Source organism: Meles meles, chromosome 3 (genome assembly GCF_922984935.1).
Source record: "Meles meles chromosome 3, mMelMel3.1 paternal haplotype, whole genome shotgun sequence".
Lineage (NCBI taxonomy): Eukaryota > Metazoa > Chordata > Mammalia > Carnivora > Mustelidae > Meles > Meles meles.
In genome coordinates this window covers 82,556,038-82,567,376 of record NC_060068.1, presented here as the reverse complement: position 1 = coordinate 82,567,376, position 11,339 = coordinate 82,556,038, and positions in this window count along the sequence as shown.

Sequence of the window (11,339 nt, the reverse complement as noted above, 5' to 3'; positions counted from 1 at the left end):
TGATGGGGCAGAGGTAACTGAAGTGTAATTCTTTCAGTATTCTAATTGTCTTTAATCTTGAGTAATTGAATCTACAAAGGATTGTACCTCCTCTTATTCTGTTTTTAACTGCACACATATTTGAGTAGGGAAAATAAGGTTGAACATTTGTCCATATGTTCATTAACCAACAGCATTTCCTTATTTGGACATATGTCCTCTGGCAATTTTCCTATAGAATGGGTATTGCTCTGTGTTGTATCATTAGAAGCTCATTTGCCACAATATCTTTTAAAGTTCAAAAAGTACATTTTATTTTGGATTGCTTTTTTTCATGCAAAAGTTTAATAGATTTTTTTAAACAACTGATTGCTTTTTCCTTCATGAGCTTCTCCCATATCTAAGCTAAGAGGAAGATAGTCCTCCGTCTCCAAATATTTAATAAATATTCACTTCCAATTTCTTCTAGGTTTATAAAAACTTACTTCATCAATACCTCTGGAATTAATTTGGGAAAGGCTGAAATAATTACCTAAATTGATTTTTCCCTGCAAGAAGCTCATCAATTGTTCCTATGCCATATATTGACAACCTTTCTCCTTCTAAGCTGTGATGCCTTCCCCAGCATATTTTAAATTCTTACATCCAATATATCAAGGCCATCGATTCTGTGTTATCGACCTGTTTGCCTCTGCCTAGAGCAACACCGCACTAACTGTGGAATGTTGATAAGCCGAGCTGGGGGTAGAGGGTACACCGAGTGGGCGGGCAGAGAAGTGAGGGAAGGATTTCCAGGGCAGACGGCACCATGTGGGCATAGATAGGGCAAAAAGGAAAGTCGAGTCCTCATCAAAGGATGAAAAATAGATATCCGAGTTTGGCTGGGGATGAAGGAAATAAGGGACTGGGGAGAAGAATGGGAAAGTAGCAGAGGATGCAAAGTGTGATGGGCTGGAGCCCCAGGTCCACGAGAGATGGCTTCACGCAGTGCTGTAGGGATGTAGAATCGTGGAAGACATCTAACCGCTGTGCTTAAGGACTAAGGCAGCACACAGCGACACTGATGACAAAATGGCAGCTGTAAGAAGGACCAACAGTGCCCCCAAGAGCATCCCCGACAAAGTGATCCAAGTCCCCAGAAAGATTGTCTTCTCATTCATCCTACCCAGATGTGACCGCCCCTCTGTTGCATGTCTGGAGGACTAGAAGCCACCCAAATGTCGATCACCTGGTAAAGGGAAAAACCCAACTGTGGTATACTCCGACAATGGAGTATGACTCAGCAGCGCATGGAAATGAACATGGACACATGCTACATGAATCTCAAAATAATTCTGCAGAGCAAAAAACAAGATCAAAGAAGAGAATATACAGTATGATTTTATTTCTGTAGAATCCTAGGCGATTCAAACGAATCCGTGGTGATAGAAAGCTGATCAGCAGGTATCTGGAAGGGAGACAAGGGGGGGGGCGCAGAGTGGGGAGGGCAGGGTAGGAGGAAAGGATTGCAAGAGAGCCAGAGGAAATATTTGGGGGGTGATAGATGCACAGTGCGATTGTGAACCCCTGGATATCTGAGCTCCTTCCTGGTTCTCAGACTCTGTTCTTCGGAATTGGGGGGGAGTTCCTTGGTGGAGACTAGGCAAGTATTTTCTTGCTTGTGTGGAGTCCGGTTCTGAGAAAGTCCAGGGAGCGGCCACTCCTCTACTGCTGATAATCCCTGCCTGCCCTTCCCTGGCCCTCAGGGCTGATGAGGTCTGTGTGGTGTGCTCTTGGGGAGATTCCTATCTGATCTGTTTTTGCTGTCCCAGTGGATGGGATGCTTCCTCTCAGGCCATTTGCCCACCCTCACCCCCTCTGGCCTCATGATGTGGTAAACTGTCAGCGGGGGTGGCCTTGTCTTCCTCATCTCCCTGCCTGAGGTATACCTGCGAGCCATTTAGGCTGCATGCCCCCTTGCTCAGTGGGGCAGCTCTCCAGGGCAGCCCACGGCTTCCTCATCTAAGCAGTGCATCTTTAACAGAGGGAAACACGTCCTGTGCAGTTTCTCCTGGAGGCTCCTGACTGAGCTTTCTGATCCTCCACGCACCAACCCCACACTGTGCTTCGTGCCCACACTGCCCAGAGCACTTCTGTGAGTGCAGCTGCCTGCAAGTCCCAGTGAGAGGTGAGCCCTCATTCAGGCCCCCATTGTCCTCTCAGGCCACCAGCTCATTGACATGGAGCAGATGAGGTCCTTGAGCCATCCCATTTCCCAGTCCCATCCAGTTCCCATTGCTCCATCATGACATCTCACACTCCATGACGAACTGTGGAGGTTGGGAGGAGGCAAAGCACGGGTGTTTTTAGGAAGACTGGGAGACCTGCTGGCAACCTGACCCTGCCCTCAATCTGGAGGCTGGTTTTACAAGTCTTAGGTTAGCTTCTCACTAACCTAAGCGTTTTGTGGCATCACAGCAGCCTTTGGTCACCATGTGTTTCCAGATAGACTCGGGATTTTGTTTGTTTAGCGTCTTGGCAGTTGGTCTGCATCAAAAGATTAAACGAACAGCCGACTTATATAAATGTTGTTCATTAACAGAGGAAGGGGAAGGCGGAGTGCTGGAGGAGAGAACGAGCGCGGGTTCCCACCAGGGGGCGCTGTGTCAAAGACGGGGCGTGAGAGCCTGGTTTCCACGGCTCGTATTAGCCCAAGGGGAAGAAATGCTGCGGTTGCAGAAGGAAGTCAAGCACCCTCCTGCCCTTCTGGGAGAGGCCGGGTTAACACTCTAGGCCCCATGGAGCTCAGTCTCAGTTTTCATGATTGCAGTGACGGAATTCCCACCTATTTCAGGATGGTGTAAGGATGTGCCTTGAGAGCAGAGAACTGTAGTCAGAGGGAAGATCCACGTCCAGTGTCAGGAGCTTCCTCCCTGCCGCGGGCTATTCACGCTTCCTCAGGAGTTAGGCTGCTTTGCCCACCTGTGTGGCCACGTCCTGGGCTGGGTCTGTCCTTCTCAATGAATTGTCTCACCTCCTATGAGGCCGCTTAATTCTCTCACCCAGCACCCATCCATTTCAACCTCCTTCAATTACGCCATCCTGTATAGGTGTTTCCTGCTCTCCAAAAGTAGAGAATTCCTATGAAACGGTATAAAGAAGCAGTTACCATTAACTTAAACGGAAAAAAGTCTGAGCTTTCCCAGACCCCAAAAAATAACCTCTTTTGGCTTTTCTGATACCACAGGGCCCATTTTGCTAATGATGCTCAAAATAAACCGAAATCAAGCACAGGGGCTCCCAGACGCGGTTCAAAGCTGGCGCCCCAAGCTCAGATGGGGTGTGCAATTCCCAGGGAAGGAGCTGGGGGGCGCCACTCTAGCTGCTGGGGGTGCGTGTCGTCTCTGTAATGCTTGGGGCAAAACAACGTTGAATGCTATTTTTGCTGTTTGCCTTTTTTCATAAAAGTGAAAAATCCTCCTTGACTTTCTTCCAGTTAGTGAAAACAGGTCCTAATGGAAGACTTTCATAACAGTGAGGTGTCCCAATGTGAACTTTCAAAAAGCGGAACGCCTGTATTATGGAAGCTGGAAACTCCTTTCTTCCGTTTCCATGTTCTTTGGTTTCTGCCGGCTCCATGCGTTTACTGAGAGCTGACTTCAGAAGGGAGTTAACTGGAGACAGAGACAGTGCCTGAAGTATCCCTTTTACCGGTGCAGATTGGAACTGAACTGGTATGATTCTAGAATTACAGCTGTAGTAAAGGCTTCTCCTTCCAGAATTTGGCTTTCTAGTCACAAGGGAGCAGTTGCTCAAGGAATTTCAGCCGAGAGTCAAGTTACTGAGCTCTCACAAGATTCTATGAGCCAGTGTACCTGCAGTTAATATCCTGTGCTCTGATAGCCTCTCGTTAATGAATTTCTGCTAAAACTAGCTGGAGTGGATTCTGTTCCCCACAAACTAATCCTTAAGTGACTAATAAATTGTCTGCCCACAGGCCTGAGCTAGGAAGAGAAATTTCCTGAATGCCTCTTTTCCCCCCTCATTCCCAATTGATCCACAAATATGATCTAAATAAGTCTGTTTTAAATGAAGAATTATTCTGGCGCTTGTTACAATGGTAAGGAAGACTTTATTCAAGACTATGTGATACGTGTGAAGACTACCAAGAGAGGGGCGCCTGGCTGGGTCAGTCAGTAGAGCATGCAACTCTTGATCTCATGGTGGTTGAATTCAAGCCCCATATTGGGCATGCAGTCTACTTAAAAATTCCAAAAAAAAGGAAGAAGAAGAGAAAGAAGAAGAAGAGGAAGAGGAAGGGGGGTGGGAGGAGGAGGAGAAGAAAGAGAAGAAGGAGAAGAAAAGACTACCAAGAGAGATTGGGATCAACTCTGAATACAACAAAAACACCTGGAGGTTTATAGCCAATGAGCAGAGTATGGAACAGGGGTGTCAGTGGATGGAAAATTACTAAAAGGAAACATCAACAATAGGGTTGATTTTTGCTAAACTGACCTAAGAGGGTTGTTGCTGAAGGAGGCCAGGGTAATGGGATAGCAAAACTGGTGGGGATTCTTTTTTTTTTTTTTTTTTTTTTAAGATTTATTTATTTGACAGATAGAGATCACAAGCAGGCAGAGAGAGAGGAGGAAGCAGGCTCCCAGCTAAGCAGAGAGCCCGATGCGGGGCTCGATCCCAGGACCCCGAGATCATGACCTGAGCCGAAGGCAGAGGCTTTAACCCGCTGAGCCACCCAGGCGCCCCTGGTGGGGATTCTTGATGAACAGACTTAAGATTGTTGCTACAACTGGGTTCTGCTCGTCAAGAAGAAGGGGTGCCTGAGTGGCTCAGTGGGTTAAAGCCCCTGCCTTCAGCTGGGGTCATGATCCCAGGGTCCTGGGATCAAGTCCCACATCGAGCTCTCTGCTCAGCAGGGAGCCTGCTTCCCCCCTCTCTCTCTCTGTTTGCCTCTGTGCCTACTTGTGATCTCTGTCTGTCAAATAAATGAATACAATCTTTTTTTTTCTTAAAGACTTTTTTTTTTTTTTAATTCATTTGACAGACAGGGATCACAAGTAGGCAGAGAAGCAGGCAGAGAGAGAGAGAGAGGGAAGCAGGCTCCTCGCTGGGCAGAGAGCCCGATGCAGGGCTCGATCCCAGGACCCTGGGATCATGACCCGAGCCGAAGGCAGGGGCCTTAACCCACTGAGCCACCCAGGCGCCCCTAAATAAAATCTTTTTAAAAAATGTTAAATAGAATGAAATCTTAACTTTTAAAAAAAGAAGAAGAAGAAGAGGGCTCAGAAAGCCCAGACCAAAGGTGAGTCAAAGAGCATCTCTTTGTCAGGCAAAAGACACAGACATGCTCAGTGCAGCACAAGAGGCCATGTCAGTTTCTCTTCCCCATTTAGCTAATGTCTTAGGTCAGACTGGGAGGGAGGCGAAAGCTCAGGGACTGGAAGTACCCAAAGAGTGCCTGAAGCAGGGTCATCAAAGGAGGAAGTGCTGTGATCAGAATGCACAGACAGATTCTGTGCCACTGTGTGAATCATGGGGAGGAACTTGTGTTTGATTCTATGGGTAGTGGAAACAAGCCATTGAAATGTGTTGAGAAAGGAAGTGACGTGACCTAGCTTACCTTTTACAAAAACGATTTTGGCAACCATTTCCACTCTGGTTAAGGTAGGAATGAAACGGGTGGAAACATCTTTCCAGGCCAATGCCTAAAGCTCTACTTCATTCTTTTGTCATTTCCGGGGTGGAGAAGGGGAAGGATTTCTAGTAACAAAAGCAGCAAAAGAATGAAAGGTCTAGGAGCATGACTAAGAAATAAGAAAGCCCATGTAAAGTTTATGTAAAGTTTATGTAAAGCCCATGTAAAATTGTCTATGAGACTTCAGTGATAAGCATAAAACAACTTTATAAATTAAGATAAATTATTTCTATGTAGGAAGACTCAGTGAGGTGGATTCTCTCCCAACTCATCTACAAAATCAATGCCATTGAAGTAATATTTGACAACTTTTCTGAACATTGGCAATCAAGTCTTTATATGGAAGAATGTATGATTAAAAATGCCCAGAAATTTTTAGAAATAAGAACACTGTATAGTATGCCCTTCAAGGTATCAAAGTATAATTCAAAATTACAGTGATTTTATATATAACATTGACAGCATAGCACTTAGCCCAGGAAAAGATATATAGACCAACAGAACAGAGATCCCCAAACAGAATTACACATCTTTATGAAAATTTAGAATAAAGTATAGGAAGTGTTTTAAATCAGTGAAGAAAGGGTGGCCTATTCAATAAATGACATTTTGACAACTGGCTATCCTTGTGGGTGGGGAAAAAGTTAGAGCCTTACCTCAGCTATGCACAAAAGTGAACAACAGCTGGAGTATCTACTTCAAAAAGAAAACTATGAAAGCATTAAAAGAAAATAGAGAATTTTTTATCATCTTTGAATTCTTATCAAAACAAATCCTGAAGCCATAAAAGGAAAACTGACAAATTAGAGCTCAAAAAAAGTTAAAACCACTTGAAGACAAAATAGCACATAAAGATAAAAGAAAAGGGAGGGACTGGGAGAAAATATCTGCAATATACAGTAGAGTTTATTATCCATGATTTTAAAAAACTCATATACATCATTAAAGAAAGAAAACCCAAAGTATATGAAAAAACTCTTATCAGAAGAATATATAGGGACATCTGGGTGGCTCAGTTGTTAAGCGTCTGCCTTTGGCTCAGGTCGTGAAACCACGGTCCAGGGATCCAGCCCTGCATCAGGCTCCCCACTCAGTGGGAAGCCTGCTTCTCCCTCTTCCACTCCCCCTGCTTGTGGTCCTGCTCTTGCTATTTCTCTCCCTGTCAGATGAGCAAGTAAAATCTTAAAAAAAAAAAAAAAAATTAGGGGAGCCTGGGTGGCTCAGTGGTTTAGGCCGCTGCCTTCGGCTCAGGTCATGATCTCAGGGTCCTGGGATCGAGTACCGCATCGGGCTCTCTGCTCGGCAGGGAGCCTGCTTCCCTCTCACTCTCTCTGCCTGCCTCTCTGCCTACTTGTATCTCTCTCTGTCAAATAAATAAATAAAAAATCTTTAAAAAAAAATTATATAAGTGTATATGAAATGGTCATTTTATTCAACCTCGCAAGTAATCAAGGAAACACAAACTAGAACAGGTTTTAAAATTGAAAAACATTCGTAATATTGTGATATGAGGTTGTGGGGAAATGGATATTCTCCTACACTGTTAATCTATTTTGGAGAGAAATTTTGCACCATCTATCAAAATTTTATTAGTACCCATCTTTTAAATGTTGTTCCTTTGTCACACAGCAATAGATTACAAAAATCATTTTGATCCCTGGAAGTGGGGCACTGACATTTGAATACCTAAAATGTGTGCATGCCTTTGGACTCAGGAAGTGGACAGAAGCTGGAATGATTTTGAAGATAGGGTTAGTGACAGTATAAAGACTGTTAGAAGGATATAGACCTTAAGAGGCTCGCTTAAAGGAGAGCAAGGAAAATCTCACGGAAGCTGGAGGAAATCTGATCCTAGTTACTACCTTGGCAGAAAGATCAGCAACACAATGAACTACAGGAAGTGGAAGATGGGCTTACTAATGAATCTGGTGTCTAACTAAGGAGCTGTCCAACTAGAATATTCAAGGTGCCTCACAGCTTCATCTTTCCGCTGTATAAAAATGTGAAAGAAGGTAAAGGAAAGGAAGAACTGTTAAACACCAAGCCACCAAGACTTAATTGTTTTTTTAAATTTCCAAATTTTCTAGACAGCCAATGAAAATGAAGACTTGGCTTCCGGGCAAAGATCAAGCCCGGGTGCTCTCAGGAAAACAGATCTAAACACAAAACCAAGGTTGTGAACATAAAATCCCTAAAGACCTCAGAAAGTCTCAGAGTATCTGTCATTGAGACAAAAGGTCATCTAAATATTAAGGGTATGCCTGACAGATCCTCTCAATCAGACAATAGGGTTTGCAAGGATGCTGTTCCCAGTAGAAGCCCAAGGTAGGGAAGGGCACGTCTTAAAGAGATTGGTGGGCATAGCTTTAATCTAATGGCATGAACCTCGGTGAGATTCACAGGGAATCAACAGTTTTTAACAGAAATGTATTGCAGAAATGCTGCCCATTTAAACTGAGCAAAAGGGATAGCACCAGAGAAATTTACTCAGCCTCAAACACATGCTATTTTCCGTGAACAAGGAAACATGACTCAGAAGGCAGAACCCAAAGCCAGAGAGTGGAGTCAAGAGTCACAGAGAATTATTTCCTGTCTTTGAATCCTAATCAAGGAACTACCAAAAGTGGCCTGCCTGGATTTGGGAATTGCTTTACCCCTTGGTGCTTCTCATTTTCCCTCTTTCGAACAGAACTATTTATACTGGTTATCCTAGGTCTATCTCACCATTGTATTTTATGTGTATATGGTGCAGATAACTTGTCTCTGGTTCACAGTTCTGTAGATTAAGAGAAACTGTACTTAAGGATTTTAAGGATACATTTAGGAGCCTCATCCATACTTAGCACTAATTTAGATGGCAGCATTCTGGATTTCAAGCTAATTTTCTAAAAGGATGAGACTTTGGGGGTTCTTGGGAGTAAGGAAATACATTTTACATATGGGAGGAATATAAATAATTTGTGGTCAGAGAGTAGACTCCTCCCTTTTGTAAGGGTCTATTTAGCCAGAGTGATGCCATCCGGTTAAACTGTGATTTTGTTGTTTATGCAGTAAAACTTAAACTGTCCCTGCCCCTCCTTCCCTCAGGGAACTTACTTAAAAACAAGTCCCAGAAACCAGTCCCAGGTAACAAAGCCCAAATACAAGGGTGGGTCAGGCCAGGTGGAGGTATTCAATCAGTGGGGGCGCATACTCTCTCCCTAGCTACCAAGGAGTATGGGCCCCACCCTTTGGGTGCCTTTTGGGCACCAATTCTGACCAAGGTGATAGGCTAGTTCAAATATCTACTATAGGGTAAATTGTAATTCAATTGGTCACTTATGTGTGACCTAACATGACTGTGCAGCTTTCTCTGTGTTACAATCTCATTGGCCACCTGGGCGTGGCCAGGCCCAACCATATGGCCTTTGCCCTTAAAAGCTCATCTGTAAGGCAGAGAGAGGTTACCTCTTTGCAAGAGACGGCGGCCCTGTTTGATTGCAAGGACGGTCAGTTTGATTCTCGATGCTTGGCGCAAAATAAAGCTTTGCTTGACCTTCGCTTTGTATCAGTCTCGCTCCTTTGACCATGGACCCAACACTTTAAAAGGTGTAGCATAATTTCTCTCCCTGTAGATGTGACTACAGCTAATAACTCACTTTACGGGCTATTGAATGCGATGGAAGTGTCACTTACAAGATGAAGCCATGGTTGGTACATCTGGGTGGTTCAGTGGGTTAAGCCTCTGCCTTTGGCTCAGGTTATGATCTCAGGGTCTGGAATCGAGCCCCGCATCGGGCTCTCTGCTTGGCGGGAGTCTGCTCCCCCCCCCCCCCCCGCCTCTCTGCCTACTTGTGATCTCTGTCTGTCAAATAAATAAATAAAATCTTAAAAACAAAAACAAAAACAAGATGAAGCCATGGAAAGGTGTCCTAGCCTCGTCTTTGCTCTTGCTGTCTCTTGGATCACTTGGTCTGGGGGAAGCCAGCCGCCATGTTGTGAATATGCACAAAAAAACCCTAGGGAAACACTCATGTGGCAAGTAACTGAGGTGTTCAGCCAACAGCCAACAAGGAACTCGGGTCTCTTGCCAGTAGCCATGCCAGCTAGACCAGAATCACATCCTCCAGCAGTAGCAAAGCCTTTAGGAAAATGTCTTCAGATGACTGCAACCTCATGAGAGACTCTGAAACAGAGTTACCCAGCAGACTCCTGAATTCCTGAACCACAGAAACCGTGAGATATTTATTATCTTATCATTTACTGTTTGTTGTTTTAAGTTCCTGTGTTTTGCAGTAATTTGTTACACAGCAGTAGATAACTAAGACACAAGGTGAAGTTGTCATTAAAGATGTGGTAATTTCAGCAATATGAACTAGAGATTGAATCTTGAAAAAATTATGCTGTTAGCCCTCAGTTAACAGTGGAAAGTAGCAGTGAAGGTGGATACTGCAAATTAAACTTATATTCAGTATAAAATGAGGGAAGAACAGTGCGGCATTGATGCTTGCTTTTATGGAAAATTGTATTTTAAGCACATCACATTTAGTTTCTTTGAAGTCTTATAGCTCTTCACCAAAATTTTCAGAATACTTTCTGTAGTAGATAGGTGGTTTTGGCTTGCCTAAGATCCTTTTCTCCTTCTTCTGGCAACAGAACACCTTGTTAAAAAACAGAGTTCAACTGAATCGATTTTAAGATCTAACTAGCTTTATTAAGTGATTCATGAATCAGGCAGCATTCCCATCCAGCAAGTAGACGGGAATGCTGCTGAGCTAAACAAAAGAAACATATTTAAAAGCAAGAGAGGGCAGGGGCACCTGGGTGGCTCAGTGGGTTAAGCCTCTGCCTTCCGCTCAGGTCATGATCTCAGGGTTCTGGGATCGAGCCCTGCATTGGGTTCTCTGCTCAGCGGGGAGCCTGCTCCCCCCCCCCCACCAACCCGCTGCATGCCCCTGGCCTACTTATGATCTCTGTCTGTGGGGGGAAACAAACAAACAAACACTTAAAAAAAAAACTAGAGAGGGCATTAAAAAAAAAAAAAAGGATAGAATGTATTAGCAAGGAATACATTGTTTAGGCAGGGTTGCCCTCCTTAGGAGAGTGTATAGGGTCCATCAGTAAATCTCCTAGTACTGACCAGGAGATTCCATGTTGACTGGTTCTAGGTTATATTCCTGGGGGGTTGGAATTATATTTACGTTGGGTATTAAGTCTTGGTTTGGTGACTTGGGGCTCTAACCTAAGTGATGCCATTTTGGGGCTGTAGTTTTCCTTTTGGTAACCTGTTCGTGGGGGAACATCAGAATCTTCCATTCCACATTGGTCCTGTAACTTAACTCGATTTGCCTTAGGGGTGGGTGTGAAATCAAGCTTTTCAGTTGGAATCTGTTATCAGGACTGCTAGGAAGGAATGAGTGGGGGACCTAAGCTTCCTTGAGGAGTTGTTCTTGCTACCCAAGATCTAGAGAGCTATCATGAAGACCCAGTCTGAGAATGAAGCCAATGTGGAGAAAAACTGAGTTGGAAAATAGAGGTATATTGGGACGCCTGGGTGGCTCAGTGGGTTAAGCGGCTGCCTTCGGCTCAGGTCATGATCCCGGCGTCCTGGGATCGAGTCCCACATCGGGCTCCGTGCTCGGCGGGGAGCCTGCTTCTCTCTCTGTCTCTGCCTGCCACTCTGTCTGCC